Raw genomic sequence first — 23,264 nt, 5'->3', positions numbered from 1 at the left:
TTCTGAGATTTGTACCTTTAAGCATCTAGTTGGCTAGACCATGCAGTTTTGAAAGCCAATTGAGAAATGGCTCACTGCCTGAACATGGAGCACAAAAAAGCCTACAGCACCTGGTATTCCCAGGCGGTCTCCCATCCAGGTACTAACTAGGCCCGACACTGCTTAGCTTCTGAGATCAGACGAGATCAGGCGCATTCAGTGTGGTGTGGCCGTAGGCTCTGGGCCTTCTGAGATTTGTACCTTTAAACATCTAGTTGGCTAGACCATGCAGTTTTGAAAGCCAATTGAGAAATGGCTCACTGCCTGAACATGGAGCACAAAAAAGCCTACAGCACCTGGTATTCCCAGGCGGTCTCCCATCCAGGTACTAACTAGGCCCGACACTGCTTAGCTTCTGAGATCAGACGAGATCAGGCGCATTCAGTGTGGTGTGGCCGTAGGCTCTGGGCCTTCTGAGATTTGTACCTTTAAGCATCTAGTTGGCTAGACCATGCAGTTTTGAAAGCCAATTGAGAAATGGCTCACTGCCTGAACATGGAGCACAAAAAAGCCTACAGCACCTGGTATTCCCAGGCGGTCTCCCATCCAGGTACTAACTAGGCCCGAAACTGCTTAGCTTCCGAGATCGGGCGCATTCATTGTGGTGTAGCCCTAAAATTGAGAAATGCTAAGAGTATTACTCTTATGCATTTACAGTTAGTAAGCTAAGCCATAAAGCCACTTGCAACATGATACCACGCTCATCACCCGATCAGGCGAGATATATAAGACTTGTGGGCCCATTCAGGACTCCTATGTCTGGTAGGATAACTTTACTCCATCCATCCTGTTTCTGTTGCAGGGGGTTGGAGAGAACAACCAACACAACCATGGCTTTCTTTCAAGACTCTTTATGGACTCAATATTCTCTGAACTTCATTACATGTGAAGGTAGATTTATTACCCATGAACACACTACCCGTATGTTAATTTTATGTAAATAGGTAGCGCCAGCCCTCATGTTGTTGTCCAACATTTCCGCTATTAAAAGGGATACATTTATTTTGGAATCATAAGCAAATTTAAAAAGAAATTGAGAAGTGGCACAATTACTAATCATAGAGCACAAAAAAAGCCTACAGAACCTGGTATTCCCAGGCGGTCTCCCATCCAGGTACTAACAAGGCCCGACACTGCTTAGCTTCTGATATCAGACGAGATCAGGTGCGGCCGTAGGCTCTGGGCCTTCTGAGATTTGTACCTTTAAGCATCTAGTTGGCTAGACCATGCAGTTTTGAAAGCCAATTGAGAAATGGCTCACTGCCTGAACATGGAGCACAAAAAAGCCTACAGCACCTGGTATTCCCAGGCGGTCTCCCATCCAGGTACTAACTAGGCCCGACACTGCTTAGCTTCTGAGATCAGACGAGATCAGGCGCATTCAGTGTGGTGTGGCCGTAGGCTCTGGGCCTTCTGAGATTTGTACCTTTAAACATCTAGTTGGCTAGACCATGCAGTTTTGAAAGCCAATTGAGAAATGGCTCACTGCCTGAACATGGAGCACAAAAAAGCCTACAGCACCTGGTATTCCCAGGCGGTCTCCCATCCAGGTACTAACTAGGCCCGACACTGCTTAGCTTCTGAGATCAGATGAGATCAGGCGCATTCAGTGTGGTGTGGCCGTAGGCTCTGGGCCTTCTGAGATTTGTACCTTTAAGCATCTAGTTGGCTAGACCATGCAGTTTTGAAAGCCAATTGAGAAATGGCTCACTGCCTGAACATGGAGCACAAAAAATCCTACAGCACCTGGTATTCCCAGGCGGTCTCCCATCCAGGTACTAACTAGGCCCGACAATGCTTAGCTTCTGAGATCAGGCGCATTCAGTGTGGTGTGGCCGTAGGCTCTGGGCCTTCTGAGATTTGTACCTTTAAGCATCTAGTTGGCTAGACCATGCAGTTTTGAAAGCCAATTGAGAAATGGCTCACTGCCTGAACATGGAGCACAAAAAAGCCTACAGCACCTGGTATTCCCAGGCGGTCTCCCATCCAGGTACTAACTAGGCCCGACACTGCTTAGCTTCTGAGATCAGACGAGATCAGGCGCATTCAGTGTGGTGTGGCCGTAGGCTCTGGGCCTTCTGAGATTTGTACCTTTAAGCATCTAGTTGGCTAGACCATGCAGTTTTGAAAGCCAATTGAGAAATGGCTCACTGCCTGAACATGGAGCACAAAAAAGCCTACAGCACCTGGTATTCCCAGGCGGTCTCCCATCCAGGTACTAACTAGGCCCGAAACTGCTTAGCTTCCGAGATCGGGCGCATTCATTGTGGTGTAGCCCTAAAATTGAGAAATGCTAAGAGTATTACTCTTATGCATTTACAGTTAGTAAGCTAAGCCATAAAGCCACTTGCAACATGATACCACGCTCATCACCCGATCAGGCTCGATCAGGCGACATATATAAGACTTGTGGGCCCATTCAGGACTCCTATGTCTGGTAGGAAAACTTTACTCCATACATCCTGTTTCTGTTGCAGGGAGTTGGAGAGAACAACCAACACAACCATGGCTTTCTTTCAAGACTCTTTATGGACTCAATATTCTCTGAACTGCATTACATGTGAAGGTAGATTTATTACCCATGAACACACTACCCGTATGTTAATTTTATGTAAATAGGTAGCGCCAGCCCTCATGTTGTTGTCCAACATTTCCGCTATTAAAAGGGATACATTTATTTTGGAATCATAAGCAAATTTAAAAAGAAATTGAGAAGTGGCACAATTACTAATCATAGAGCACAAAAAAGCCTACAGCACCTGGTATTCCCAGGCGGTCTCCCATCTAGGTACTAACTAGGCCCGACACTGCTTAGCTTCTGAGATCAGACGAGATCAGGCACATTCAGTGTGGTGTGGCCGTAGGCTCTGGGCATTCTGAGATTTGTACCTTTAAGCATCTAGTTGGCTAGACCATGCAGTTTTGAAAGCCAATTGAGAAATGGCTCACTGCCTGAACATGGAGCACAAAAAAGCCTACAGCACCTGGTATTCCCAGGCGGTCTCCCATCCAGGTACTAACTAGGCCCGACACTGCTTAGCTTCTGAGATCAGACGCATTCAGTGTGGTGTGGCCGTAGGCTCTGGGCCGTCTGAGATTTGTACCTTTAAGCATCTAGTTGGCTAGACCATGCAGTTTTGAAAGCCAATTGAGAAATGGCTCACTGCCTGAACATGGAGCACAAAAAAGCCTACAGCACCTGGTATTCCCAGGCGGTCTCCCATCCAGGTACTAACTAGGCCCGACACTGCTTAGCTTCTGAGATCAGACGAGATCAGGAGCATTCAGTGTGGTGTGGCCGTAGGCTCTGGGCCTTTTGAGATTTGTACCTTTCAGCATCTAGTTGGCTAGACCATGCAGTTTTGAAAGCCAATTGAGAAATGGCTCACTGCCTGAACATGGAGCACAAAAAAGCCTACAGCACCTGGTATTCCCAGGCGGTCTCCCATCCAGGTACTAACTAGGCCCGAAACTGCTTAGCTTCCGAGATCGGGCGCATTCATTGTGGTGTAGCCCTAAAATTGAGAAATGCTAAGAGTATTACTCTTATGCATTTACAGTTAGTAAGCTAAGCCATAAAGCCACTTACAACATGATACCACGCTCATCACCCGATCAGGCTCGATCAGGCGAGATATATAAGACTTGTGGGCCCATTCAGGACTCCTATGTCTGGTAGGATAACTTTACTCCATCCATCCTGTTTCTGTTGCAGGGAGTTGGAGAGAACAACCAACACAACCATGGCTTTCTTTCAAGACTCTTTATGGACTCAATATTCTCTGAACTGCATTACATGTGAAGGTAGATTTATTACCCATGAACACACTACCCGTATGTTAATTTTATGTAAATAGGTAGCGCCAGCCCTCATGTTGTTGTCCAACATTTCCGCTATTAAAAGGGATACATTTATTTTGGAATCATAAGCAAATTTAAAAAGAAATTGAGAAGTGGCACAATTACTAATCATAGAGCACAAAAAAGCCTACAGCACCTGGTATTCCCAGGCGGTCTCCCATCCAGGTACTAACTAGGCCTGACACTGCTTAGCTTCTGAGATCAGACAAGATCAGGCACATTCAGTGTGGTGTGGCCGTAGGCTCTGGGCCTTCTGAGATTTGTACCTTTAAGCATCTAGTTGGCTAGACCATGCAGTTTTGAAAGCCAATTGAGAAATGGCTCACTGCCTGAACATGGAGCACAAAAAAGACTACAGCACCTGGTATTCCCAGGTGGTCTCCCATCCAGGTACTAACTAGGCCCGACACTGCTTAGCTTCTGAGATCAGACGAGATCAGGCGCATTCAGTGTGGTGTGGCCGTAGGCTCTGGGCCTTCTGAGATTTGTACCTTTAAGCATCTAGTTGGCTAGACCATGCAGTTTTGAAAGCCAATTGAGAAATGGCTCACTGCCTGAACATGGAGCACAAAAAAGCCTACAGCACCTGGTATTCCCAGGCGGTCTCCCATCCAGGTACTAACTAGGCCCGACACTGCTTAGCTTCTGAGATCAGACGCACTCAGTGTGGTGTGGCCGTAGGCTCTGGGCCTTCTGAGATTTGTACCTTTAAGCCTCTAGTTGGCTAGACCATGCAGTTTTGAAAGCCAATTGAGAAATGGCTCACTGCCTGAACATGGAGCACAAAAAAGCCTACAGCACCTGGTATTCCCAGGCGGTCTCCCATCCAGGTACTAACTAGGCCCGAAACTGCTTAGCTTCCGAGATCGGGCGCATTCATTGTGGTGTAGCCCTAAAATTGAGAAATGCTAAGAGTATTACTCTTATGCATTTACAGTTAGTAAGCTAAGCCATAAAGCCACTTGCAACATGATACCACGCTCATCACCCGATCAGGCGAGATATATAAGACTTGTGGGCCCATTCAGGACTCCTATGTCTGGTAGGATAACTTTACTCCATCCATCCTGTTTCTGTTGCAGGGGGTTGGAGAGAACAACCAACACAACCATGGCTTTCTTTCAAGACTCTTTATGGACTCAATATTCTCTGAACTGCATTACATGTGAAGGTAGATTTATTACTCATGAACACACTACCCGTATGTTAATTTTATGTAAATAGGTAGCGCCAGCCCTCATGTTGTTGTCCAACATTTCCGCTATTAAAAGGGATACATTTATTTTGGAATCATAAGCAAATTTAAAAAGAAATTGAGAAGTGGCACAATTACTAATCATAGAGCACAAAAAAAGCCTACAGAACCTGGTATTCCCAGGCGGTCTCCCATCCAGGTACTAACAAGGCCCGACACTGTGTGGTGTGGCCGTAGGCTCTGGGCCTTCTGAGATTTGTACCTTTAAGCATCTAGTTGGCTAGACCATGCAGTTTTGAAAGCCAATTGAGAAATGGCTCACTGCCTGAACATGGAGCACAAAAAAGCCTACAGCACCTGGTATTCCCAGGCGGTCTCCCATCCAGGTACTAACTAGGCCCGACACTGCTTAGCTTCTGAGATCAGACGAGATAAGGCGCATACAGTGTGGTGTGGCCGTAGGCTCTGGGCCTTCTGAGATTTGTACCTTTAAACATCTAGTTGGCTAGACCATGCAGTTTTGAAAGCCAATTGAGAAATGGCTCACTGCCTGAACATGGAGCACAAAAAAGCCTACAGCACCTGGTATTCCCAGGCGGTCTCCCATCCAGGTACTAACTAGGCCCGACACTGCTTAGCTTCTGAGATCAGACGAGAACAGGCGCATTCAGTGTGGTGTGGCCGTAGGCTCTGGGCCTTCTGAGATTTGTACCTTTAAGCATCTAGTTGGCTAGACCATGCAGTTTTGAAAGCCAATTGAGAAATGGCTCACTGCCTGAACATGGAGCACAAAAAAGCCTACAGCACCTGGTATTCCCAGGCGGTCTCCCATCCAGGTACTAACTAGGCCCGACAATGCTTAGCTTCTGAGATCAGGCGCATTCAGTGTGGTGTGGCCGTAGGCTCTGGGCCTGCTGAGATTTGTACCTTTAATCATCTAGTTGGCTAGACCATGCAGTTTTGAAAGCCAATTGAGAAATGGCTCACTGCCTGAACATGGAGCACAAAAAAGCCTACAGCACCTGGTATTCCCAGGCGGTCTCCCATCCAGGTACTAACTAGGCCCGACACTGCTTAGCTTCTGAGATCAGACGAGATCAGGCGCATTCAGTGTGGTGTGGCCGTAGGCTCTGGGCATTCTGAGATTTGTACCTTTAAGCATCTAGTTGGCTAGACCATGCAGTTTTGAAAGCCAATTGAGAAATGGCTCACTGCCTGAACATGGAGCACAAAAAAGCCTACAGCACCTGGTATTCCCAGGCGGTCTCACATCCATGTACTAACTAGGCCCGACACTGCTTAGCTTCTGAGATCAGATGAGATCAGGCGCATTCAGTGTGGTGTGGCCGGAGGCTCTGGGCTTTCTGAGATTTGTACCTTTAAGCATCTAGTTGGCTAGACCATGCAGTTTTGAAAGCCAATTGAGAAATGGCTGACTGCCTGAACATGGAGCACAAAAAAGCCTACAGCACCTGGTACTCCCAGGCCGTCTCCCATCCAGGTACTAACTAGGCCCGACACTGCTTAGCTTCTGAGATCAGACGAGATCAGGCGCATTCAGTGTGGTGTGGCCGGAGGCTCTGGGCCTTTTGAGATTTGTACCTTTAAGCATCTAGTTGGCTAGACCATGCAGTTTTGAAAGCCAATTGAGAAATGGCTCACTGCCTGAACATGGAGCACAAAAAAGCCTACAGCACCTGGTATTCCCAGGCGGTCTCCCATCCAGGTACTAACTAGGCCCGACACTGCTTAGCTTCTGAGATCAGACGAGATCAGGCGCATTCAGTGTGGTGTGGCCGTAGGCTCTGGGCCTTCTGAGATTTGTACCTTTAAGCATCTAGTTGGCTAGACCATGCAGTTTTGAAAGCCAATTGAGAAATGGCTCCCTGCCTGAACATGGAGCACAAAAAAGCCTACAGCACCTGGTATTCCCAGGCGGTCTCCCATCCAGGTACTAACTAGGCCCGAAACTGCTTAGCTTCCGAGATCGGGCGCATTCATTGTGGTGTAGCCCTAAAATTGAGAAATGCTAAGAGTATTACTCTTATGCATTTACAGTTAGTAAGCTAAGCCATAAAGCCACTTGCAACATGATACCACGCTCATCACCCGATCAGCGCTCGATCAGGCTCGATCAGGCGAGATATATAAGACTTGTGGGCCCATTCAGGACTCCTATGTCTGGTTGGATAGCTTTACTCCATCCATCCTGTTTCTGTTGCAGGGAGTTGGAGAGAACAACCAACACAACCATGGCTTTCTTTCAAGACTCTTTATGGACTCAATATTCTCTGAACTGCATTACATGTGAAGGTAGATTTATTACCCATGAACACACTACCCGTATGTTAATTTTATGGAAATAGGTAGCGCCAGCCCTCATGTTGTTGTCCAACATTTCCGCTATTAAAAGGGATACATTTATTTTGGAATCATAAGCAAATTTAAAAAGAAATTGAGAAGTGGCACAATTACTAATCATAGAGCACAAAAAAGCCTACAGAACCTGGTATTCCCAGGCGGTCTCCCATCCAGGTACTAACTAGGCCCGACACTGCTTAGCTTCTGAGATCAGACGAGATCAGGCGCATTCAGTGTGGTGTGGCCGTAGGCTCTGGGCCTTCTGAGATTTGTACCTTTAAGCATCTAGTTGGCTAGACCATGCAGTTTTGAAAGCCAATTGAGAAATGGCTCACTGCCTGAACATGGAGCACAAAAAAGCCTACAGCACCTGGTATTCCCAGGCGGTCTCCCATCCAGGTACTAACTAGGCTCGACACTGCTTAGCTTCTGAGATCAGACGAGATCAGGCGCATTCAGTGTGGTGTGGCCGTAGGCTCTGGGCCTTCTGAGATTTGTACCTTTAAGCATCTAGTTGGCTAGACCATGCCGTTTTGAAAGCCAATTGAGAAATGGCTCACTGCCTGAACATGGAGCACAAAAAAGCCTACAGCACCTGGTATTCCCAGGCGGTCTCCCATCCAGGTACTAACTAGGCCCGAAACTGCTTAGCTTCCGAGATCGGGCGCATTCATTGTGGTGTAGCCCTAAAATTGAGAATTGCTAAGAGTATTACTCTTTTGCATTTACAGTTAGTAAGCTAAGCCATAAAGCCACTTGCAACATGATACCACGCTCATCACCCGATCAGCGCTGGATCAGGCTCGATCAGGCGAGATATATAAGACTTGTGGGCCCATTCAGGACTCCTATGTCTGGTTGGATAACTTTACTCCATCCATCCTGTTTCTGTTGCAGGGAGTTGGAGAGAACAACCAACACAACCATGGCTTTCTTTCAAGACTCTTTATGGACTCAATATTCTCTGAACTGCATTACATGTGAAGGTAGATTTATTACCCATGAACACACTACCCGTATGTTAATTTTATGTAAATAGGTAGCGCCAGCCCTCATGTTGTTGTCCAACATTTCCGCTATTAAAAGGGATACATTTATTTTGGAATCATAAGCAAATTTAAAAAGAAATTGAGAAGTGGCACAATTACTAATAGAGCACAAAAACGCCTACAGAACCTGGTATTCCCAGGCGGTCTCCCATCCAGGTACTAACTAAGCCCGACACTGCTTAGCTTCTGAAATCAGACGAGATCAGGCGCATTCAGTGTGGTGTGGCCGTAGGCTCTGGGCCTTCTGAGATTTGTACCTTTAAGCATCTAGTTGGCTAGACCATGCAGTTTTGAAAGCCAATTGAGAAAATGCTCACTGCCTGAACATGGAGCACAAAAAAGCCTACAGCACCTGGTATTCCCAGGCGGTCTCCCATCCAGGTACTAACTAGGCCCGAAACTGCTTAGCTTCCGAGATCGGGCGCATTCATTGTGGTGTAGCCCTAAAATTGAGAAATGCTAAGAGTATTACTCTTTTGCATTTACAGTTAGTAAGCTAAGCCATAAAGCCACTTGCAACATGATACCACGCTCATCACCCGATCAGCGCTGGATCAGGCTCGATCAGGCGAGATATATAAGACTTGTGGGCCCATTCAGGACTCCTATGTCTGGTTGGATAACTTTACTCCATCCATCCTGTTTCTGTTGCAGGGAGTTGGAGAGAACAAACAACACAACCATGGCTTTCTTTCAAGACTCTTTATGGACTCAATATTCTCTGAACTGCATTACATGTGAAGGTAGATTTATTACCCATGAACACACTACCCGTATGTTAATTTTATGTAAATAGGTATCACCAGCCCTCATGTTGTTGTCCAACATTTCCGCTATTAAAAGGGATACATTTATTTTGGAATCATAAGCAAATTTAAAAAGAAATTGAGAAGTGGCACAATTACTAATCATAGAGCACAAAAAAGCCTACAGAACCTGGTATTCCCAGGCGGTCTCCCATCCAGGTACTAACTAGGCCCGACACTGCTTAGCTTCTGAAATCAGACGAGATCAGGCGCATTCAGTGTGGTGTGGCCGTAGGCTCTGGGCCTTCTGAGATTTGTACCTTTAAGCATCTAGTTGGCTAGACCATGCAGTTTTGAAAGCCAATTGAGAAATGGCTCACTGCCTGAACATGGAGCACAAAAAAGCCTACAGCACCTGGTATTCCCAGGCGGTCTCCCATCCAGGTACTAACTAGGCCCGAAACTGCTTAGCTTCCGAGATCGGGCGCATTCATTGTGGTTTAGCCCTAAAATTGAGAAATGCTAAGAGTATTACTCTTTTGCATTTACAGTTAGTAAGCTAAGCCATAAAGCCACTTGCAACATGATACCACGCTCATCACCCGATCAGCGCTGGATCAGGCTCGATCAGGCGAGATATATAAGACTTGTGGGCCCATTCAGGACTCCTATGTCTGGTTGGATAACTTTACTCCATCCATCCTGTTTCTGTTGCAGGGAGTTGGAGAGAACAACCAACACAACCATGGCTTTCTTTCAAGACTCTTTATGGACTCAATATTCTCTGAACTGCATTACATGTGAAGGTAGATTTATTACCCATGAACACACTACCCGTATGTTAATTTTATGTAAATAGGTAGCGCCAGCCCTCATGTTGTTGTCCAACATTTCCGCCATTAAAAGGGATACATTTATTTTGGAATCATAAGCAAATTTAAAAAGAAATTGAGAAGTGGCACAATTACTAATCATAGAGCACAAAAAAGCCTACAGAACCTGGTATTCCCAGGCGGTCTCCCATCCAGGTACTAACTAGGCCCGACACTGCTTAGCTTCTGAGATCAGACGAGATCAGGCGCATTCAGTGTGGTGTGGCCGTAGGCTCTGGGCCTTCTGAGATTTGTACCTTTAAGCATCTAGTTGGCTAGACCATGCAGTTTTGAAAGCCAATTGAGAAATGGCTCACTGCCTGAACATGGAGCACAAAAAAGCCTACAGCACCTGGTATTCCCAGGCGGTCTCCCATCCAGGTACTAACTAGGCCCGACACTGCTTAGCTTCTGAGATCAGACGAGTTCAGGCGCATTCAGTGTGGTGTGGCCGTAGGCTCTGGGCCTTCTGAGATTTGTACCTTTAAGCATCTAGTTGGCTAGACCATGCCGTTTTGAAAGCCAATTGAGAAATGGCTCACTGCCTGAACATGGAGCACAAAAAAGCCTACAGCACCTGGTATTCCCAGGCGGTCTCCCATCCAGGTACTAACTAGGCCCGAAACTGCTTAGCTTCCGAGATCGGGCGCATTCATTGTGGTGTAGCCCTAAAATTGAGAATTGCTAAGAGTATTACTCTTTTGCATTTACAGTTAGTAAGCTAAGCCATAAAGCCACTTGCAACATGATACCACGCTCATCACCCGATCAGCGCTGGATCAGGCTCGATCAGGCGAGATATATAAGACTTGTGGGCCCATTCAGGACTCCTATGTCTGGTTGGATAACTTTACTCCATCCATCCTGTTTCTGTTGCAGGGAGTTGGAGAGAACAACCAACACAACCATGGCTTTCTTTCAAGACTCTTTATGGACTCAATATTCTCTGAACTGCATTACATGTGAAGGTAGATTTATTACCCATGAACACACTACCCGTATGTTAATTTTATGTAAATAGGTAGCGCCAGCCCTCATGTTGTTGTCCAACATTTCCGCTATTAAAAGGGATACATTTATTTTGGAATCATAAGCAAATTTAAAAAGAAATTGAGAAGTGGCACAATTACTAATAGAGCACAAAAACGCCTACAGAACCTGGTATTCCCAGGCGGTCTCCCATCCAGGTACTAACTAAGCCCGACACTGCTTAGCTTCTGAAATCAGACGAGATCAGGCGCATTCAGTGTGGTGTGGCCGTAGGCTCTAGGCCTTCTGAGATTTGTACCTTTAAGCATCTAGTTGGCTAGACCATGCAGTTTTGAAAGCCAATTGAGAAATGGCTCACTGCCTGAACATGGAGCACAAAAAAGCCTACAGCACCTGGTATTCCCAGGCGGTCTCCCATCCAGGTACTAACTAGGCCCGACACTGCTTAGCTTCTGAGATCAGACGAGATCAGGCACATTCAGTGTGGTGTGGCCGTAGGCTCTGGGCCTTCTGAGATTTGTACCTTTAAGCATCTAGTTGGCTAGACCATGCCGTTTTGAAAGCCAATTGAGAAATGGCTCACTGCCTGAACATGGAGCACAAAAAAGCCTACAGCACCTGGTATTCCCAGGCGGTCTCCCATCCAGGTACTAACTAGGCCCGAAACTGCTTAGCTTCCGAGATCGGGCGCATTCATTGTGGTGTAGCCCTAAAATTGAGAATTGCTAAGAGTATTACTCTTTTGCATTTACAGTTAGTAAGCTAAGCCATAAAGCCACTTGCAACATGATACCACGCTCATCACCCGATCAGCGCTGGATCAGGCTCGATCAGGCGAGATATATAAGACTTGTGGGCCCATTCAGGACTCCTATGTCTGGTTGGATAACTTTACTCCATCCATCCTGTTTCTGTTGCAGGGAGTTGGAGAGAACAACCAACACAACCATGGCTTTCTTTCAAGACTCTTTATGGACTCAATATTCTCTGAACTGCATTACATGTGAAGGTAGATTTATTACCCATGAACACACTACCCGTATGTTAATTTTATGTAAATAGGTAGCGCCAGCCCTCATGTTGTTGTCCAACATTTCCGCTATTAAAAGGGATACATTTATTTTGGAATCATAAGCAAATTTAAAAAGAAATTGAGAAGTGGCACAATTACTAATAGAGCACAAAAAAGCCTACAGAACCTGGTATTCCCAGGCGGTCTCCCATCCAGGTACTAACTAAGCCCGACACTGCTTAGCTTCTGAAATCAGACGAGATCAGGCGCATTCAGTGTGGTGTGGCCGTAGGCTCTGGGCCTTCTGAGATTTGTACCTTTAAGCATCTAGTTGGCTAGACCATGCAGTTTTGAAAGCCAATTGAGAAATGGCTCACTGCCTGAACATGGAGCACAAAAAAGCCTACAGCACCTGGTATTCCCAGGCGGTCTCCCATCCAGGTACTAACTAGGCCCGACACTGCTTAGCTTCTGAGATCAGACGAGTTCAGGCGCATTCAGTGTGGTGTGGCCGTAGGCTCTGGGCCTTCTGAGATTTGTACCTTTAAGCATCTAGTTGGCTAGACCATGCAGTTTTGAAAGCCAATTGAGAAATGGCTCACTGCCTGAACATGGAGCACAAAAAAGCCTACAGCACCTGGTATTCCCAGGCGGTCTCCCATCCAGGTACTAACTAGGCCCGAAACTGCTTAGCTTCCGAGATCGGGCGCATTCATTGTGGTGTAGCCCTAAAATTGAGAAATGCTAAGAGTATTACTCTTTTGCATTTACAGTTAGTAAGCTAAGCCATAAAGCCACTTGCAACATGATACCACGCTCATCACCCGATCAGCGCTGGATCAGGCTCGATCAGGCGAGATATATAAGACTTGTGGGCCCATTCAGGACTCCTATGTCTGGTTGGATAACTTTACTCCATCCATCCTGTTTCTGTTGCAGGGAGTTGGAGAGAACAACCAACACAACCATGGCTTTCTTTCAAGACTCTTTATGGACTCAATATTCTCTGAACTGCATTACATGTGAAGGTAGATTTATTACCCATGAACACACTACCCGTATGTTAATTTTATGTAAATAGGTAGCGCCAGCCCTCATGTTGTTGTCCAACATTTCCGCTATTAAAAGGGATACATTTATTTTGGAATCATAAGCAAATTTAAAAAGAAATTGAGAAGTGGCACAATTACTAATCATAGAGCACAAAAAAGCCTAAAGAACCTGGTATTCCCAGGCGGTCTACCATCCAGGTACTAACTAGGCCTGACACTGCTTAGCTTCTGAGATCAGACGAGATCAGGCGCATTCAGTGTGGTGTGGCCGTAGACTCTGGGCCTTCTGAGATTTGTACCTTTAAGCATCTAGTTGGCTAGACCATGCAGTTTTGAAAGCCAATTGAGAAATGGCTCACTGCCTGAACATGGAGCACAAAAAAGCCTACAGCACCTGGTATTCCCAGGCGGTCTCCCATCCAGGTACTAACTAGGCCCGACACTGCTTAGCTTCTGAGATCAGACGAGTTCAGGCGCATTCAGTGTGGTGTGGCCGTAGGCTCTGGGCCTTCTGAGATTTGTACCTTTAAGCATCTAGTTGGCTAGACCATGCAGTTTTGAAAGCCAATTGAGAAATGGCTCACTGCCTGAACATGGAGCACAAAAAAGCCTACAGCACCTGGTATTCCCAGGCGGTCTCCCATCCAGGTACTAACTAGGCCCGAAACTGCTTAGCTTCCGAGATCGGGCGCATTCATTGTGGTGTAGCCCTAAAATTGAGAAATGCTAAGAGTATTACTCTTTTGCATTTACAGTTAGTAAGCTAAGCCATAAAGCCACTTGCAACATGATACCACGCTCATCACCCGATCAGCGCTGGATCAGGCTCGATCAGGCGAGATATATAAGACTTGTGGGCCCATTCAGGACTCCTATGTCTGGTTGGATAACTTTACTCCATCCATCCTGTTTCTGTTGCAGGGAGTTGGAGAGAACAACCAACACAACCATGGCTTTCTTTCAAGACTCTTTATGGACTCAATATTCTCTGAACTGCATTACATGTGAAGGTAGATTTATTACCCATGAACACACTACCCGTATGTTAATTTTATGTAAATAGGTAGCGCCAGCCCTCATGTTGTTGTCCAACATTTCCGCTATTAAAAGGGATACATTTATTTTGGAATCATAAGCAAATTTAAAAAGAAATTGAGAAGTGGCACAATTACTAATCATAGAGCACAAAAAAGCCTAAAGAACCTGGTATTCCCAGGCGGTCTACCATCCAGGTACTAACTAGGCCTGACACTGCTTAGCTTCTGAGATCAGACGAGATCAGGCGCATTCAGTGTGGTGTGGCCGTAGACTCTGGGCCTTCTGAGATTTGTACCTTTAAGCATCTAGTTGGCTAGACCATGCAGTTTTGAAAGCCAATTGAGAAATGGCTCACTGCCTGAACATGGAGCACAAAAAAGCCTACAGCACCTGGTATTCCCAGGCGGCCTCCCATCCAGGTACTAACTTGGCCCGACACTGCTTAGCTTCTGAGATCAGACGCATTCAGTGTGGTGTGGCCGTAGGCTCTGGGCCTTCTGAGATTTGTACCTTTAAGCATCTAGTTGGCTAGACCATGCAGTTTTGAATGCCAATTGAGAAATGGCTCACTGCCTGAACATGGAGCACAAAAAAGCCTACAGCACCTGGTATTCCCAGGTAGTCTCCCATCCAGGTACTAACTAGGCCCGACACTGCTTAGCTTCTGAGATCAGAAGAGATCAGGCGCATTCAGTGTGGTGTGGCCGTAGGCTCTGGGCATTCTGAGATTTGTACCTTTAAGCATCTAGTTGGCTAGACCATGCAGTTTTGAAAGCCAATTGAGAAATGGCTCACTGCCTGAACATGGAGCACAAAAAAGCCTACAGCACCTGGTATTCCCAGGCGGTCTCCCATCCAGGTACTAACTAGGCCCGACACTGCTTAGCTTCTGAGATCAGACGAGATCAGGCGCATTCAGTGTGGTGTGGCGTAGGCTCCGGGCCTTCTGAGATTTGTACCTTTAAGCATCTAGTTGGCTAGACCATGCAGTTTTGAAAGCCAATTGAGAAATGGCTCACTGCCTGAACATGGAGCACAAAAAAGCCTACAGCACCTGGTATTCCCAGGCGGTCTCCCATCCAGGTACTAACTAGGCCCAAAACTGCTTAGCTTCCGAGATCGGGCGCATTCATTGTGGTGTAGCCCTAAAATTGAGAAATGCTAAGAGTATTACTCTTTTGCATTTACAGTTAGTAAGCTAAGCCATAAAGCCACTTGCAACATGATACCACGCTCATCACCCGATCAGCGCTCGATCAGGCTCGATCAGGCGAGATATATAAGACTTGTGGGCCCATTCACGACTCCTATGTCTGGTTGGATAACTTTACTCCATCCATCCTGTTTCTGTTGCAGGGAGTTGGAGAGAACAACCAACACAACCATGGCTTTCTTTCAAGACTCTTTATGGACTCAATATTCTCTGAACTGCATTACATGTGAAGGTAAATTTATTACCCATGAACACACTACCCGTATGTTAATTTTATGTAAATAGGTAGCGCCAGCCCTCATGTTGTTGTCCAACATTTCCGCTATTAAAAGGGATACATTTATTTTGGAATCATAAGCAAATTTAAAAAGAAATTGAGAAGTGGCACAATTACTAATCATAGAGCACAAAAAAGGCTACAGAACCTGGTATTCCCAGGTGGTCTCCCATCCAGGTACTAACTAGGCCCGACACTGCTTAGCTTCTGAGATCAGACGAGATCAGGCGCATTCAGTGTGGTGTGGCCGTAGGCTCTGGGCCTTCTGAGATTTGTACCTTTAAGCATCTAGTTGGCTAGACCATGCAGTTTTGAAAGCCAATTGAGAAATGGCTCACTGCCTGAACATGGAGCACAAAAAAGCCTACAGCACCTGGTATTCCCAGGTGGTCTCCCATCCAGGTACTAACTAGGCCCGACACTGCTTAGCTTCTGAGATCAGACGCATTCAGTGTGGTGTGGCCGTAGGCTCTGGGCCTTCTGAGATTTGTACCTTTAAGCATCTAGTTGGCTAGAACATGCAGATTTGAAAGCCAATTGAGAAATGGCTCACTGCCTGAACATGGAGCACAAAAAAGCCTACAGCACCCTGTATTCCCAGGCGGTCTCCCATCCAGGTATTAACTAGGCCTGACACTGCTTAGCTTCTGAGATCAGACGAGATCAGGCGCATTCAGTGTGGTGTGGCCGTAGGCTCTGGGTCGTCTGAGATTTGTACCTTTAAGCATCTAGTTGACTAGACCATGCAGTTTTGAAAGCCAATTGAGAAATGGCTCACTGCCTGAACATGGAGCACAAAAAAGCCTACAGCACCTGGTATTCCCAGGCGGTCTCCCATCCAGGTACTAACTAGGCCCGAAACTGCTTAGCTTCCGAGATAGGGCGCATTCATTGTGGTGTAGCCCTAAAATTGAGAAATGCTAAGAGTATTACTCTTATGCATTTACAGTTAGTAAGCTAAGCCATAAAGCCACTTGCAACATGATACCACGCTCATCACCCGATCAGGCTCGATCAGGCGAGATATATAAGACTTGTGGGCCCATTCAGGACTCCTATGTCTGGTAGGATAACTTTACTCCATCCATCCTGTTTCTGTTGCAGGGAGTTGGAGAGAACAACCAACACAACCATGGCTTTCTTTCAAGACTCTTTATGGACTCAATATTCTCTGAACTGCATTACATGTGAAGGTAGATTTATTACCCATGAACACACTACCCGTATGTTAATTTTATGTAAATAGGTAGCGCCAGCCCTCATGTTGTTGTCCAACATTTCCGCTATTAAAAGGGATACATTTATTTTGGAATCATAAGCAAATTTAAAAAGAAATTGAGAAGTGGCACAATTACTAATCATAGAGCACAAAAAAGCCTACAGAACCTGGTATTCCCAGGCGGTCTCCCATCCAGGTACTAACTAGGCCCGACACTGCTTAGCTTCTGAGATCAGATGAGATCAGGCGCATTCAGTGTGGTGTGGCAGTAGGCTTTGGGCCTTCTGAGATTTGTACCTTTAAGCATCTAGTTGGCTAGACCATGCAGTTTTGAAAGCCAATTGAGAAATGGCTCACTGCCTGAACATGGAGCACAAAAAAGCCTACAGCACCTGGTATTCCCAGGCGGTCTCCCATCCAGGTACTAACTTGGCCCGACACTGCTTAGCTTCTGAGATCAGACGAGATCAGGCGCATTCAGTGTGGTGTGGCCGCAGGCTCTGGGCCTTCTGAGATTTGTACCTTTAAGCATCTAGTTGGCTAGACCATGCAGTTTTGAAAGCCAATTGAGAAATGGCTCACTGCCTGAACATGGAGCACAAAAAAGCCTACAGCACCTGGTATTCCCAGGCGGTCTCCCATCCAGGTACTAACTAGGCCTGACACTGCTTAGCTTCTGAGATCAGGCGCATTCAGTGTGGTGTGGCCGTAGGCTCTGGGCCTTCTGAGATTTGTACCTTTAAGCATCTAGTTGGCTAGACCATGCAGTTTTGAAAGGCAATTGAGAAATGGCTCACTGCCTGAACATGGAGCACAAAAAAAGCCTACAGCACCTGGTATTCCCAGGCGGTCTCCCATCCAGGTACTAACTAGGCCCGACACTGCTTAGCTTCTGAGATCAGAGATCAGGCGCATTCAGTGTGGTGTGGCCGTGGGCTCTGGGCTTTCTGAGATTTGTACCTTTAAGCATCTAGTTGGCTAGACCATGCAGTTTTGAAAGCCAATTGAGAAATGGCTCACTGCCTGAACATGGAGCACAAAAAAGCCTACAGCACCTGGTATTCCCAGGCGGTCTCCCATCCAGGTACTAACTAGGCCCGAAACTGCTTAGCTTCCGAGATCGGGCGCATTCATTGTGGTGTAGCCCTAAAATTGAGAAATGCTAAGAGTATTACTCTTATGCATTTACAGTTAGTAAGCTAAGCCATAAAGCCACTTGCAACATGATACCAGACTCATCACCCGATCAGCGCTCGATCAGGCGAGATCAGGCGAGATATATAAGACTTGTGGGCCCATTCAGAACTCCTATGTCTGGTTGGATAACTTTACTCCATCCATCCTGTTTCTGTTGCAGGGAGTTGGAGAGAACAACCAACACAACCATGGCTTTCTTTCAAGACTCTTTATGGACTCAATATTCTCTGAACTGCATTACATGTGAAGGTAGATTTATTACCCATGAACACACTACCCGTATGTTAATTTTATGTAAATAGGTAGCGCCAGCCCTCATGTTGTTGTCCAACATTTCCGCTATTAAAAGGGATACATTTATTTTGGAATCATAAGCAAATTTAAAAAGAAATTGAGAAGTGGCACAATTACTAATCATAGAGCACAAAAAAGCCTACAGAACCTGGTATTCCCAGGCGGTCTCCCATCCAGGTACTAACTAGGCCCGACACTGCTTAGCTTCTGAGATCAGGCGCATTCAGTGTGGTGTGGCCGTAGGCTGTGGGCCTTCTGAGATTTGTACCTTTAAGCATCTAGTTGGCTAGACCATGCAGTTTTGAAAGCCAATTGAGAAATGGCTCACTGCCTGAACATGGAGCACCAGAAAGCCTAGAGCACCTGGTATTCCCAGGCAGTCTCCCATCCAGGTACTAACTAGGCCCGACACTGTTTAGCTTCTGAGATCAGACGAGATCAGGCGCATTCAGTGTGGTGTGGCCGTAGGCTCTGGGCCTTCTGAGATTTGTACCTTTAAGCATCTAGTTGGCTAGACCATGCAGTTTTGAAAGCCAATTGAGAAATGGCTCACTGCCTGAACATGGAGCACAAAAAAGCCTACAGCACCTGGTATTCCCAGGCGGTCTCCCATCCAGGTACTAACTAGGCCCGACACTGCTTAGCTTCTGAGATCAGAGATCAGGCGCATTCAGTGTGGTGTGGCCGTGGGCTCTGGGCTTTCTGAGATTTGTACCTTTAAGCATCTAGTTGGCTAGACCATGCAGTTTTGAAAGCCAATTGAGAAATGGCTCACTGCCTGAACATGGAGCACAAAAAAGCCTACAGCACCTGGTATTCCCAGGCGGTCTCCCATCCAGGTACTAACTAGGCCCGAAACTGCTTAGCTTCCGAGATCGGGCGCATTCATTGTGGTGTAGCCCTAAAATTGAGAAATGCTAAGAGTATTACTCTTATGCATTTACAGTTAGTAAGCTAAGCCATAAAGCCACTTGCAACATGATACCACGCTCATCACCCGATCAGCGCTCGATCAGGCGAGATATATAAGACTTGTGGGCCCATTCAGGACTCCTATGTCTGGTTGGATAACTTTACTCCATCCATCCTGTTTCTGTTGCAGGGAGTTGGAGAGAACAACCAACACAACCATGGCTTTCTTTCAAGACTCTTTATGGACTCAATATTCTCTGAACTGCATTACATGTGAAGGTAGATTTATTACCCATGAACACACTACCCGTATGTTAATTTTATGTAAATAGGTAGCGCCAGCCCTCATGTTGTTGTCCAACATTTCCGCTATTAAAAGGGATACATTTATTTTGGAATCATAAGCAAATTTAAAAAGAAATTGAGAAGTGGCACAATTACTAATCATAGAGCACAAAAAAGCCTACAGAACCTGGTATTCCCAGGCGGTCTCCCATCCAGGTACTAACTAGGCCCGATACTGCTTAGCTTCTGAGATCAGGCGCATTCAGTGTGGTGTGGCCGTAGTCTGTGGGCCTTCTGAGATTTGTACCTTTAAGCATCTAGTTGGCTAGACCATGCAGTTTTGAAAGCCAATTGAGAAATGGCTCACTGCCTGAACATGGAGCACAAAAAAAGCCTACAGCACCTGGTATTCCCAGGCGGTCTCCCATCCAGGTACTAACTAGGCCCAACACTGCTTAGCTTCTGAGATCGGACGAGATCAGGCGCATTCAGTGTGGTGTGGCCGTAGGCTCTGGGCCTTCTGAGATTTGTACCTTTAAGCATCTAGTTGGCTAGACCATGCAGTTTTGAAAGCCAATTGAGAAATGGCTCACTGCCTGAACATGGAGCACAAAAAAGCCTACAGCACCTGGTATTACCAGGCGGTCTCCCATCCAGGTACTAACTAGGCCCGAAACTGCTTAGCTTCCGAGATCGGGCGCATTCATTGTGGTGTAGCCCTAAAATTGAGAAATGCTAAGAGTATTACTCTTTTGCATTTACAGTTAGTAAGCTAAGCCATAAAGCCACTTGCAACATGATACCACGCTCATCACCCGATCAGCGCTCGATCAGGCTCGATCAGGCGAGATATATAAGACTTGTGGGCCCATTCAGGACTCCTATGTCTGGTTGGATAACTTTACTCCATCCATCCTGTTTCTGTTGCAGGGAGTTGGAGAGAACAACCAACACAACCATGGCTTTCTTTCAAGACTCTTTATGGACTCAATATTCTCTGAACTGCATTACATGTGAAGGTAGATTTATTACCCATGAACACACTACCCGTATGTTAATTTTATGTAAATAGGTAGCGCCAGCCCTCATGTTGTTGTCCAACATTTCCGCTATTAAAAGGGATACATTTATTTTGGAATCATAAGCAAATTTAAAAAGAAATTGAGAAGTGGCACAATTACTAATCATAGAGCACAAAAAAGCCTACAGAACCTGGTATTCCCAGGCGGTCTCCCATCCAGGTACTAACTAGGCCCGACACTGCTTAGCTTCTGAGATCAGACGCATTCAGTGTGGTGTGGCCGTAGGCTCTGGGCCTTCTGAGATTTGTACCTTTAAGCATCTAGTTGGCTAGACCATGCAGTTTTGAAAGCCAATTGAGAAATGGCTCACTGCCTGAACATGGAGCACAAAAAAGCCTACAGCACCTGGTATTCCCAGGCGGTCTCCCATCCAGGTACTAACTAGGCCCGACACTGCTTAGCTTCTGAGATCAGACGAGATCAGGCGCATTCAGTGTGGTGTGGCCGTAGGCTCTGGGCCTTCTGAGATTTGTACCTTTAAGCATCTAGTTGGCTAGACCATGCCGTTTTGAAAGCCAATTGAGAAATGGCTCACTGCCTGAACATGGAGCACAAAAAAGCCTACAGCACCTGCTATTCCCAGGCGGTCTCCCATCCAGGTACTAACTAGGCCCGAAACTGCTTAGCTTCCGAGATCGGGCGCATTCATTGTGGTGTAGCCCTAAAATTGAGAAATGCTAAGAGTATTACTCTTTTGCATTTACAGTTAGTAAGCTAAGCCATAAAGCCACTTGCAACATGATACCACGCTCATCACCCGATCAGCGCTCGATCAGGCTCGATCAGGCGAGATATATAAGACTTGTGGGCCCATTCAGGACTCCTATGTCTGGTTGGATAACTTTACTCCATCCATCCTGTTTCTGTTGCAGGGAGTTGGAGAGAACAACCAACACAACCATGGCTTTCTTTCAAGACTCTTTATGGACTCAATATTCTCTGAACTGCATTACATGTGAAGGTAGATTTATTACCCATGAACACACTACCCGTATGTTAATTTTATGTAAATAGGTAGCGCCAGCCCTCATGTTGTTGTCCAACATTTCCGCTATTAAAAGGGATACATTTATTTTGGAATCATAAGCAAATTTAAAAAGAAATTGAGAAGTGGCACAATTACTAATCATAGAGCACAAAAAAAGCCTACAGAACCTGGTATTCCCAGGCGGTCTCCCATCCAGGTACTAACTAGGCCCGACACTGCTTAGATTCTGAGATCAGACGAGATCAGGCGCATTCAGTGTGGTGTGGCCGTAGGCTCTGGGCCTTCTGAGATTTGTACCTTTAAGCATCTAGTTGGCTAGACCATGCAGTTTTGAAAGCCAATTGAGAAATGGCTCACTGCCTGAACATGGAGCACAAAAAAGCCTACAGCACCTGGTATTCCCAGGCGGTCTCCCATCCAGGTACTAACTAGGCCCGACACTGCTTAGCTTCTGAGATCAGACGAGATCAGGCGCATTCAGTGTGGTGTGGCCGTAGGCTCTGGGCCTTCTGAGATTTGTACCTTTAAGCATCTAGTTGGCTAGACCATGCCGTTTTGAAAGCCAATTGAGAAATGGCTCACTGCCTGAACATGGAGCACAAAAAAGCCTACAGCACCTGGTATTCCCAGGCGGTCTCCCATCCAGGTACTAACTAGGCCCGAAACTGCTTAGCTTCCGAGATCGGGCGCATTCATTGTGGTGTAGCCCTAAAATTGAGAAATGCTAAGAGTATTACTCTTTTGCATTTACAGTTAGTAAGCTAAGCCATAAAGCCACTTGCAACATGATACCACGCTCATCACCCGATCAGCGCTGGATCAGGCTCGATCAGGCGAGATATATAAGACTTGTGGGCCCATTCAGGACTCCTATGTCTGGTTGGATAACTTTACTCCATCCATCCTGTTTCTGTTGCAGGGAGTTGGAGAGAACAACCAACACAACCATGGCTTTCTTTCAAGACTCTTTATGGACTCAATATTCTCTGAACTGCATTACATGTGAAGGTAGATTTATTACCCATGAACACACTACCCGTATGTTAATTTTATGTAAATAGGTAGCGCCAGCCCTCATGTTGTTGTCCAACATTTCCGCTATTAAAAGGGATACATTTATTTTGGAATCATAAGCAAATTTAAAAAGAAATTGAGAAGTGGCACAATTACTAATCATAGAGCACAAAAAAGCCTACAGAACCTGGTATTCCCAGGCGGTCTCCCATCCAGGTACTAACTAGGCCTGACACTGCTTAGCTTCTGAGATCAGACGAGATCAGGCGCATTCAGTGTGGTGTGGCCGTAGGCTCTGGGCCTTCTGAGATTTGTACCTTTAAGCATCTAGTTGGCTAGACCATGCAGTTTTGAAAGCCAATTGAGAAATGGCTCACTGCCTGAACATGGAGCACAAAAAAGCCTACAGCACCTGGTATTCCCAGGCGGTCTCCCATCCAGGTACTAACTAGGCCCGACACTGCTTAGCTTCTGAGATCAGACGAGATCAGGCACATTCAGTGTGGTGTGGCCGTAGGCTCTGGGCTTCTGAGATTTGTACCTTTAAGCATCTAGTTGGCTAGACCAT

The 23,264-nt window shown here is 46.2% G+C and overlaps 35 non-coding genes and 34 pseudogenes across 35 annotated transcripts; all 69 read right to left on the bottom strand.

The window, feature by feature from the left end:
* Positions 1-98: 98 nt before the first annotated feature.
* Positions 99-217, bottom strand: LOC138495772 (5S ribosomal RNA). Its single transcript, XR_011277640.1, has one exon. It is a non-coding gene; the product is annotated as a 5S ribosomal RNA (ribosomal RNA).
* Positions 218-323: 106 nt separating this feature from the next.
* Positions 324-442, bottom strand: LOC138495760 (5S ribosomal RNA). Its single transcript, XR_011277639.1, has one exon. It is a non-coding gene; the product is annotated as a 5S ribosomal RNA (ribosomal RNA).
* A 106-nt stretch (positions 443-548) lies between these two features.
* Positions 549-657, bottom strand: LOC138495924 (5S ribosomal RNA; annotated as a pseudogene).
* Positions 658-1,323: 666 nt separating this feature from the next.
* Positions 1,324-1,442, bottom strand: LOC138495748 (5S ribosomal RNA). Its single transcript, XR_011277637.1, has one exon. It is a non-coding gene; the product is annotated as a 5S ribosomal RNA (ribosomal RNA).
* A 106-nt stretch (positions 1,443-1,548) lies between these two features.
* On the bottom strand, positions 1,549-1,667 carry LOC138496502 (5S ribosomal RNA). The gene has a single exon (XR_011278008.1). It is a non-coding gene; the product is annotated as a 5S ribosomal RNA (ribosomal RNA).
* Positions 1,668-1,773: 106 nt separating this feature from the next.
* On the bottom strand, positions 1,774-1,882 carry LOC138495252 (5S ribosomal RNA; annotated as a pseudogene).
* A 106-nt stretch (positions 1,883-1,988) lies between these two features.
* LOC138495736 (5S ribosomal RNA) lies at positions 1,989-2,107 on the bottom strand. Its single transcript, XR_011277636.1, has one exon. It is a non-coding gene; the product is annotated as a 5S ribosomal RNA (ribosomal RNA).
* A 106-nt stretch (positions 2,108-2,213) lies between these two features.
* Positions 2,214-2,322, bottom strand: LOC138495923 (5S ribosomal RNA; annotated as a pseudogene).
* A 464-nt stretch (positions 2,323-2,786) lies between these two features.
* LOC138493589 (5S ribosomal RNA) lies at positions 2,787-2,905 on the bottom strand. The gene has a single exon (XR_011276598.1). It is a non-coding gene; the product is annotated as a 5S ribosomal RNA (ribosomal RNA).
* Positions 2,906-3,011: 106 nt separating this feature from the next.
* Positions 3,012-3,120, bottom strand: LOC138495064 (5S ribosomal RNA; annotated as a pseudogene).
* Positions 3,121-3,226: 106 nt separating this feature from the next.
* Positions 3,227-3,345, bottom strand: LOC138496679 (5S ribosomal RNA). Its single transcript, XR_011278169.1, has one exon. It is a non-coding gene; the product is annotated as a 5S ribosomal RNA (ribosomal RNA).
* Positions 3,346-3,451: 106 nt separating this feature from the next.
* On the bottom strand, positions 3,452-3,560 carry LOC138495921 (5S ribosomal RNA; annotated as a pseudogene).
* Positions 3,561-4,024: 464 nt separating this feature from the next.
* On the bottom strand, positions 4,025-4,143 carry LOC138494522 (5S ribosomal RNA). Its single transcript, XR_011277444.1, has one exon. It is a non-coding gene; the product is annotated as a 5S ribosomal RNA (ribosomal RNA).
* Positions 4,144-4,249: 106 nt separating this feature from the next.
* Positions 4,250-4,368, bottom strand: LOC138493405 (5S ribosomal RNA). The gene has a single exon (XR_011276431.1). It is a non-coding gene; the product is annotated as a 5S ribosomal RNA (ribosomal RNA).
* Positions 4,369-4,474: 106 nt separating this feature from the next.
* Positions 4,475-4,583, bottom strand: LOC138495161 (5S ribosomal RNA; annotated as a pseudogene).
* Positions 4,584-4,689: 106 nt separating this feature from the next.
* LOC138495919 (5S ribosomal RNA) lies at positions 4,690-4,798 on the bottom strand (annotated as a pseudogene).
* A 642-nt stretch (positions 4,799-5,440) lies between these two features.
* On the bottom strand, positions 5,441-5,559 carry LOC138494257 (5S ribosomal RNA). Its single transcript, XR_011277203.1, has one exon. It is a non-coding gene; the product is annotated as a 5S ribosomal RNA (ribosomal RNA).
* A 106-nt stretch (positions 5,560-5,665) lies between these two features.
* Positions 5,666-5,784, bottom strand: LOC138493930 (5S ribosomal RNA). Its single transcript, XR_011276907.1, has one exon. It is a non-coding gene; the product is annotated as a 5S ribosomal RNA (ribosomal RNA).
* Positions 5,785-5,890: 106 nt separating this feature from the next.
* On the bottom strand, positions 5,891-5,999 carry LOC138495107 (5S ribosomal RNA; annotated as a pseudogene).
* Positions 6,000-6,105: 106 nt separating this feature from the next.
* Positions 6,106-6,224, bottom strand: LOC138495724 (5S ribosomal RNA). The gene has a single exon (XR_011277635.1). It is a non-coding gene; the product is annotated as a 5S ribosomal RNA (ribosomal RNA).
* A 106-nt stretch (positions 6,225-6,330) lies between these two features.
* LOC138494709 (5S ribosomal RNA) lies at positions 6,331-6,449 on the bottom strand (annotated as a pseudogene).
* Positions 6,450-6,555: 106 nt separating this feature from the next.
* On the bottom strand, positions 6,556-6,674 carry LOC138494680 (5S ribosomal RNA; annotated as a pseudogene).
* Positions 6,675-6,780: 106 nt separating this feature from the next.
* LOC138495712 (5S ribosomal RNA) lies at positions 6,781-6,899 on the bottom strand. Its single transcript, XR_011277634.1, has one exon. It is a non-coding gene; the product is annotated as a 5S ribosomal RNA (ribosomal RNA).
* Positions 6,900-7,005: 106 nt separating this feature from the next.
* Positions 7,006-7,114, bottom strand: LOC138495918 (5S ribosomal RNA; annotated as a pseudogene).
* A 475-nt stretch (positions 7,115-7,589) lies between these two features.
* On the bottom strand, positions 7,590-7,708 carry LOC138493893 (5S ribosomal RNA). Its single transcript, XR_011276873.1, has one exon. It is a non-coding gene; the product is annotated as a 5S ribosomal RNA (ribosomal RNA).
* A 106-nt stretch (positions 7,709-7,814) lies between these two features.
* LOC138493932 (5S ribosomal RNA) lies at positions 7,815-7,933 on the bottom strand. The gene has a single exon (XR_011276909.1). It is a non-coding gene; the product is annotated as a 5S ribosomal RNA (ribosomal RNA).
* Positions 7,934-8,039: 106 nt separating this feature from the next.
* Positions 8,040-8,148, bottom strand: LOC138495917 (5S ribosomal RNA; annotated as a pseudogene).
* A 472-nt stretch (positions 8,149-8,620) lies between these two features.
* Positions 8,621-8,739, bottom strand: LOC138494630 (5S ribosomal RNA; annotated as a pseudogene).
* A 106-nt stretch (positions 8,740-8,845) lies between these two features.
* Positions 8,846-8,954, bottom strand: LOC138495916 (5S ribosomal RNA; annotated as a pseudogene).
* Positions 8,955-9,429: 475 nt separating this feature from the next.
* Positions 9,430-9,548, bottom strand: LOC138494320 (5S ribosomal RNA). Its single transcript, XR_011277261.1, has one exon. It is a non-coding gene; the product is annotated as a 5S ribosomal RNA (ribosomal RNA).
* A 106-nt stretch (positions 9,549-9,654) lies between these two features.
* On the bottom strand, positions 9,655-9,763 carry LOC138496089 (5S ribosomal RNA; annotated as a pseudogene).
* Positions 9,764-10,238: 475 nt separating this feature from the next.
* Positions 10,239-10,357, bottom strand: LOC138493892 (5S ribosomal RNA). The gene has a single exon (XR_011276872.1). It is a non-coding gene; the product is annotated as a 5S ribosomal RNA (ribosomal RNA).
* Positions 10,358-10,463: 106 nt separating this feature from the next.
* Positions 10,464-10,582, bottom strand: LOC138493573 (5S ribosomal RNA). The gene has a single exon (XR_011276583.1). It is a non-coding gene; the product is annotated as a 5S ribosomal RNA (ribosomal RNA).
* Positions 10,583-10,688: 106 nt separating this feature from the next.
* Positions 10,689-10,797, bottom strand: LOC138495915 (5S ribosomal RNA; annotated as a pseudogene).
* Positions 10,798-11,269: 472 nt separating this feature from the next.
* Positions 11,270-11,388, bottom strand: LOC138494628 (5S ribosomal RNA; annotated as a pseudogene).
* Positions 11,389-11,494: 106 nt separating this feature from the next.
* On the bottom strand, positions 11,495-11,613 carry LOC138493481 (5S ribosomal RNA). The gene has a single exon (XR_011276500.1). It is a non-coding gene; the product is annotated as a 5S ribosomal RNA (ribosomal RNA).
* Positions 11,614-11,719: 106 nt separating this feature from the next.
* Positions 11,720-11,828, bottom strand: LOC138495914 (5S ribosomal RNA; annotated as a pseudogene).
* Positions 11,829-12,300: 472 nt separating this feature from the next.
* Positions 12,301-12,419, bottom strand: LOC138494556 (5S ribosomal RNA). Its single transcript, XR_011277475.1, has one exon. It is a non-coding gene; the product is annotated as a 5S ribosomal RNA (ribosomal RNA).
* Positions 12,420-12,525: 106 nt separating this feature from the next.
* On the bottom strand, positions 12,526-12,644 carry LOC138493572 (5S ribosomal RNA). Its single transcript, XR_011276582.1, has one exon. It is a non-coding gene; the product is annotated as a 5S ribosomal RNA (ribosomal RNA).
* Positions 12,645-12,750: 106 nt separating this feature from the next.
* LOC138495913 (5S ribosomal RNA) lies at positions 12,751-12,859 on the bottom strand (annotated as a pseudogene).
* A 475-nt stretch (positions 12,860-13,334) lies between these two features.
* Positions 13,335-13,453, bottom strand: LOC138495097 (5S ribosomal RNA; annotated as a pseudogene).
* Positions 13,454-13,559: 106 nt separating this feature from the next.
* Positions 13,560-13,678, bottom strand: LOC138493570 (5S ribosomal RNA). The gene has a single exon (XR_011276581.1). It is a non-coding gene; the product is annotated as a 5S ribosomal RNA (ribosomal RNA).
* Positions 13,679-13,784: 106 nt separating this feature from the next.
* Positions 13,785-13,893, bottom strand: LOC138495912 (5S ribosomal RNA; annotated as a pseudogene).
* A 475-nt stretch (positions 13,894-14,368) lies between these two features.
* LOC138495096 (5S ribosomal RNA) lies at positions 14,369-14,487 on the bottom strand (annotated as a pseudogene).
* A 106-nt stretch (positions 14,488-14,593) lies between these two features.
* Positions 14,594-14,702, bottom strand: LOC138495155 (5S ribosomal RNA; annotated as a pseudogene).
* Positions 14,703-14,808: 106 nt separating this feature from the next.
* LOC138493777 (5S ribosomal RNA) lies at positions 14,809-14,927 on the bottom strand. Its single transcript, XR_011276769.1, has one exon. It is a non-coding gene; the product is annotated as a 5S ribosomal RNA (ribosomal RNA).
* A 106-nt stretch (positions 14,928-15,033) lies between these two features.
* Positions 15,034-15,151, bottom strand: LOC138494440 (5S ribosomal RNA). The gene has a single exon (XR_011277370.1). It is a non-coding gene; the product is annotated as a 5S ribosomal RNA (ribosomal RNA).
* Positions 15,152-15,257: 106 nt separating this feature from the next.
* On the bottom strand, positions 15,258-15,366 carry LOC138495627 (5S ribosomal RNA; annotated as a pseudogene).
* A 475-nt stretch (positions 15,367-15,841) lies between these two features.
* LOC138494374 (5S ribosomal RNA) lies at positions 15,842-15,960 on the bottom strand. The gene has a single exon (XR_011277310.1). It is a non-coding gene; the product is annotated as a 5S ribosomal RNA (ribosomal RNA).
* Positions 15,961-16,066: 106 nt separating this feature from the next.
* On the bottom strand, positions 16,067-16,175 carry LOC138495015 (5S ribosomal RNA; annotated as a pseudogene).
* Positions 16,176-16,281: 106 nt separating this feature from the next.
* Positions 16,282-16,400, bottom strand: LOC138494602 (5S ribosomal RNA). The gene has a single exon (XR_011277517.1). It is a non-coding gene; the product is annotated as a 5S ribosomal RNA (ribosomal RNA).
* A 679-nt stretch (positions 16,401-17,079) lies between these two features.
* LOC138494182 (5S ribosomal RNA) lies at positions 17,080-17,198 on the bottom strand. Its single transcript, XR_011277135.1, has one exon. It is a non-coding gene; the product is annotated as a 5S ribosomal RNA (ribosomal RNA).
* A 106-nt stretch (positions 17,199-17,304) lies between these two features.
* Positions 17,305-17,423, bottom strand: LOC138497042 (5S ribosomal RNA). The gene has a single exon (XR_011278469.1). It is a non-coding gene; the product is annotated as a 5S ribosomal RNA (ribosomal RNA).
* Positions 17,424-17,529: 106 nt separating this feature from the next.
* LOC138495130 (5S ribosomal RNA) lies at positions 17,530-17,638 on the bottom strand (annotated as a pseudogene).
* Positions 17,639-17,745: 107 nt separating this feature from the next.
* LOC138494675 (5S ribosomal RNA) lies at positions 17,746-17,861 on the bottom strand (annotated as a pseudogene).
* Positions 17,862-17,967: 106 nt separating this feature from the next.
* LOC138495911 (5S ribosomal RNA) lies at positions 17,968-18,076 on the bottom strand (annotated as a pseudogene).
* Positions 18,077-18,551: 475 nt separating this feature from the next.
* Positions 18,552-18,660, bottom strand: LOC138495140 (5S ribosomal RNA; annotated as a pseudogene).
* A 106-nt stretch (positions 18,661-18,766) lies between these two features.
* LOC138494573 (5S ribosomal RNA) lies at positions 18,767-18,885 on the bottom strand. Its single transcript, XR_011277491.1, has one exon. It is a non-coding gene; the product is annotated as a 5S ribosomal RNA (ribosomal RNA).
* Positions 18,886-18,991: 106 nt separating this feature from the next.
* On the bottom strand, positions 18,992-19,107 carry LOC138494674 (5S ribosomal RNA; annotated as a pseudogene).
* Positions 19,108-19,213: 106 nt separating this feature from the next.
* LOC138495908 (5S ribosomal RNA) lies at positions 19,214-19,322 on the bottom strand (annotated as a pseudogene).
* Positions 19,323-19,787: 465 nt separating this feature from the next.
* On the bottom strand, positions 19,788-19,896 carry LOC138495487 (5S ribosomal RNA; annotated as a pseudogene).
* Positions 19,897-20,003: 107 nt separating this feature from the next.
* LOC138493697 (5S ribosomal RNA) lies at positions 20,004-20,122 on the bottom strand. The gene has a single exon (XR_011276696.1). It is a non-coding gene; the product is annotated as a 5S ribosomal RNA (ribosomal RNA).
* Positions 20,123-20,812: 690 nt separating this feature from the next.
* LOC138495286 (5S ribosomal RNA) lies at positions 20,813-20,921 on the bottom strand (annotated as a pseudogene).
* Positions 20,922-21,027: 106 nt separating this feature from the next.
* Positions 21,028-21,146, bottom strand: LOC138495700 (5S ribosomal RNA). The gene has a single exon (XR_011277633.1). It is a non-coding gene; the product is annotated as a 5S ribosomal RNA (ribosomal RNA).
* A 691-nt stretch (positions 21,147-21,837) lies between these two features.
* On the bottom strand, positions 21,838-21,956 carry LOC138494470 (5S ribosomal RNA). Its single transcript, XR_011277397.1, has one exon. It is a non-coding gene; the product is annotated as a 5S ribosomal RNA (ribosomal RNA).
* A 106-nt stretch (positions 21,957-22,062) lies between these two features.
* Positions 22,063-22,181, bottom strand: LOC138495687 (5S ribosomal RNA). Its single transcript, XR_011277632.1, has one exon. It is a non-coding gene; the product is annotated as a 5S ribosomal RNA (ribosomal RNA).
* A 106-nt stretch (positions 22,182-22,287) lies between these two features.
* On the bottom strand, positions 22,288-22,396 carry LOC138495907 (5S ribosomal RNA; annotated as a pseudogene).
* Positions 22,397-22,871: 475 nt separating this feature from the next.
* On the bottom strand, positions 22,872-22,990 carry LOC138494427 (5S ribosomal RNA). The gene has a single exon (XR_011277358.1). It is a non-coding gene; the product is annotated as a 5S ribosomal RNA (ribosomal RNA).
* A 106-nt stretch (positions 22,991-23,096) lies between these two features.
* Positions 23,097-23,215, bottom strand: LOC138493480 (5S ribosomal RNA). Its single transcript, XR_011276499.1, has one exon. It is a non-coding gene; the product is annotated as a 5S ribosomal RNA (ribosomal RNA).
* Between the last annotated feature and the right edge of the window lie 49 nt (positions 23,216-23,264).

Source organism: Ambystoma mexicanum, chromosome 10 (genome assembly GCF_040938575.1).
Source record: "Ambystoma mexicanum isolate Mex_15411 chromosome 10, UKY_AmexF1_1, whole genome shotgun sequence".
NCBI classification, from domain to species: domain Eukaryota; kingdom Metazoa; phylum Chordata; class Amphibia; order Caudata; family Ambystomatidae; genus Ambystoma; species Ambystoma mexicanum.
The sequence above is the reverse complement of the archived record's forward strand: the minus strand, read 5'-3'. Positions and strand labels throughout refer to the sequence as shown.